Source organism: Mus pahari, chromosome 8, assembly GCF_900095145.1.
Source record: "Mus pahari chromosome 8, PAHARI_EIJ_v1.1, whole genome shotgun sequence".
Classification (NCBI taxonomy): domain Eukaryota; kingdom Metazoa; phylum Chordata; class Mammalia; order Rodentia; family Muridae; genus Mus; species Mus pahari.
In genome coordinates this window covers 75,817,690-75,821,942 of record NC_034597.1, presented here as the reverse complement: position 1 = coordinate 75,821,942, position 4,253 = coordinate 75,817,690, and positions in this window count along the sequence as shown.

The window sequence follows — 4,253 nt, the reverse complement described above, 5'->3', positions numbered from 1 at the left end:
CTTCCTTCCTTCCTTCCTTCCTTCCTTCCTTCCTTCCTTCCTTCCTTCCTTCACCAAGACTATATTTCAGACATGTCATTTTTATTGTTATTATTTATATTTTATGTTATTTGTGTCTGGTGTGTTGTGTATAATGTCTGTCAACATTTTCACTGCTGTTTTATGACTGGCTAAACTCACAGAATGTTATAAGAAATTTGAAAGTATGTCATTAAAGCATACACGATGATACATATTTGCTGATTTGTGGAAGAAACAGTTAATTAGAAACTGATTATTCACAAATTCAGAAAGAATTTATGTCTCCTGCTGCTTTTAAATATTAAAATTCTTTATTCCTTGCCCAATGGTGATTAATTTCATCTGTATTTTCCTTAAGTGTTACTTCTTGGCAACAGCTGTTCATCCTGATATCAAGTTATGTCAAAGTGGTTGCTGACTTAAATTCTCTTGCAGTATACTTTATTATATACCTAATGAGAAGTGACACATTACTACTGAGAAGTAGTGCTACGTATTTGAACGTCTTCGGATTTGTGCTTGGCTAGATGTGCTGAGCAAATGCTGCCTTACTGTGAACCACAGGCAATGGCCTTTTCTTGAATATAGACCCTGTAACCCTGGATACATTTGTACCCCTGTACCATGGCATAGCAATGCAAACAAGCTTCTAAAGAGATATTTTGAATAAAATCGCAGGGATAACTAATCATTCAAGATGGTCCTTTATCTTTATTTTCAGTGTCTTCTTCCCAGTGGTCTGGCTTTAAGTGTGAATGAGTTTAGGGCTGACACCATAGGGCATCTTCATATTTGTTTCCTTTTTCTTTGATGCAGCTATCCTCATGATGGCAGTCAGTTAATCCAGAACAGCATGCTTCATTTTTATTGTGTTTTCATTTTATGCAAATCCTACAGAATTTAACCAACCATGGTCTGGTCTGACAGGTTGACTAAATGATTTCAGAGTACACTGGCATGGTCTGACTAAATTCTTCCTGAAAGCATTAATAAAACGATTCTAAAACCCAGATTATCTGAGTGTGAGCTAGAGAAGTTTAAAATCAAATGTGGGAGAAACCCTCCTACATTGTCACTCTCCACTGTCTCTGAAGAGTTTTGGACGGATCTGGATTCAGTGAGTAGCAAGTGCCAAAATGCTGTTACCACATCTGTGAAACACTGTTGCAGGCCACAGAGAAGATGGAATGCTGACATCACTTCCCCTGATGCTTATGAAAGGAGCCAGAGAGATTCTTCATGAGAGCCTTGTGGCTGAAAATAGTGCCTTTCCCCAAAATGCATGAGCCGGGCAGAAAATCAGGTATGCCAATAATCTCAGAGTGAGAAAAAAATAATAATCTCTTGGTCAGTTTAGTACTGGTATTTAGTGATATGTTTCTGTTTCACTGGTGTCAATGGGCAATTTACATAAAAACCTTGTACTCATTTCATGTGTCACCACACTCTGTGCAGAAGAATAAAATATTTCATCTGTTTTCAAGTGAACAATACGGTAGATTAGGGAAAAGGCAATTGATTTGTTGAGAATATAGAATGTATTCAGCTCATCACGAATGCCGAGGAAGGGGACACAAGGTCCATTGAACCATCAATGGTAGGTAGTCCTTTGTTTCAGTAATTATTAAAGAATAATGGAAATGTAATGAGACCAATCTTGATATCTTTTATATGAATTAATTCTTTTACAGAATTGGGCATGCAATAATTGCTCATCTATTCTGTGAGGTGGAGGAGACTGTTCTCCAACCCTGAGCAGAAAGTCATATTCAGCACGTACCTGTGTTAGCTGCAGTTTGTGAGGAAGGGAGGATTGGCACTCACCAGTGTTTAGGCTACCAACCAACAGTTTCTTCCTCATTCAATAGGCAGAAGTCAAACATTTAAAATGGCTGAAACTATTTACATAGAGTAATGTACTTTCAATACTGTTAGAAAAACATTGAACATGTACTCCATTTTTAGATTGACAATTTTGATTTGAATTTGGTATTTTAACCTCTTCTCTCTACCCCTACATCTTCTTTGATTGTTTGTATGTTACCCGGGACCTATAACTCTGGGTTTTCTCATGGATCTCTGTAGCAGGAATGGCTCGGTATGTAAATAAATGCCTTGGTACCCACAGCTGCAAAAGCATCTCTTGCAGGAGGACCTAATTGAGGACTTCCTGAGAGACCAAGGATTGCTGGTGCAGACAATGCCAGCCAATTGGGAACCGCTGCCTCAGCGGGTAAGAGCACTGACTGCTTCTCTGAAGGTACGGAGTTCAAATCCCAGCAACCACATGGTGGCTCACAACCACCCATAATGAGATCTGACACCCTCTCCTTGTGTGTCTAAAGACAGCTACAGTTAATGGAGTTCAATTCCCAGCAACCATGTAAGGGCTCACAACCATCTGTACAGCTACAGTGTACTCATACACATGAAATAAAATAAATAAATCTTTAAAATAAAAGAGAGATGTTTTCTTGTGACCAAGGGGTGCGGGAGGAGTGTATTAAAGGAACTTGCAGCAGTGCTCAGATGAGCTTGCTGAATTTCTCACCTGCTCCCAGAGTCTGTGTCCTTGACTCTTTGCCACCTCACCTCCAACCTCCGAGGACAGGTAAGGTCAGGCACCAAGTAGTTCAAGGCACAGGCAGCAGACCCACTCTCAGTGGCTGTCCTTCTCCTTTCCAGGGAATCTCAAGAAGGAGACATCCCACTAAGCTTCTAGGAGGTGTGTCTTGTTCCACGTTTTCTCCATTAGATTTGCCTCTGTTAAATATGACCCTACTGTGATTTCTCTAACAATCATCAAAGACTTCTGGGTTCAGCTTTGTATTATCCCTAAGTAAAACGCAGCATCTAAGACATTTGTGTGAAGTGTGGTATTTATTAAATAATGTGTGAAAGAAATTGAGAAAAAAAAAGTCCATACTACACATACCACAGACGTTTTACTTCCAAGTATCTGTTGGATAAATCCTTTTTGTTGTGAGTTTGTCTCTCTCACATTCAATTTTCCCCCTGCCTCCTAGCTTATCTGCATTTCCTCCAAACGTCTCTGAATGAGGAGTAGACTCCAGTTATTGGCTTTGCAAAACATCATTGTTAGCTCAGAACCCAGGCAAACCTATCAAGGCACTTTCTGTATAAATGATAGGCTCTACTCAGGATGATATTTTCCCCAAACTCTAAAAAAGACGAGGTTTTGTGGAACATATGAATCATAGAACAGAAAGTGATGGTGTGTCCATTTGTCTAGACTCTCTGCTCTATATGGGAGAAAAGTGTAGCATTTATCTTGATAACCCACCCTCCAGTTTCTGTGTCCTGTACTCATAAGGGATACTAACCTACTGTATATGTCTTCTTATCTTGTTTTGGTAAAAAATAATCCAAAAATTCAAATAATAAGTTTGGAATTATCCCTTTCTTTTCAGTTTTTTTTTAACAGTTGGGGAAACTTTTATATTATACCATATCATTCTTAACTGATTTTGTTCAATATGTAGGTGGAGTGGATTGTTTCCAAAAATATACACATTAAAAATAAATGAAAGACCTCTGTTGACTATATTAACACTTGACAATAATTAGGTTGTTTCCCTCTGTGTACAACAGTATAGCTAAAAATAATTTTTATATTTCCTCCAATCAACATATAATTTTTTTCTATCACTTTGCAATCTAATGAACTTTGTTAGTCTATATCCATAGATATTATTGAGTGCTTCTCTTACTATTTCTCAAGTATTTACTCCTTATGCTCTTATTCACAGATTTCTGTATTTAAATTAAGTTTAACTCCTTGGATCAACTCTGTGTTGATCTTTTATTTTTTAACTTCTTTTTATTACATATTTTCTTCATTTACATTTCAAATGCTATCCCGAATGTCCCCTATACCCTCCACCCACCCGCTCCCCTGCTCACCCACTCCCAATTCTTGGCCCTGGCAGTCTCCTCTATGGGGCATATAATGTTTGCAAGATCAAGAAGGGGCATCTCTTCCCAACAATGGCTGACTAGGCCATCTTCTGCTATAGATGCAGCTAGAGACACGACCTCTGGGGGTACTGATTAGTTCATATTGTTGTTTCACCTATAGGGTTGCAGACTCCTTCAGTTCCTTGGGTAATTTCTCTAGCTCCTCCACTGGGGTCTCTGTATTCTATCCTATAGATGACTGTGGGCATCCACTTCTATATTTGCCAGGCATTGGCATAGCCTCACAGAGATAG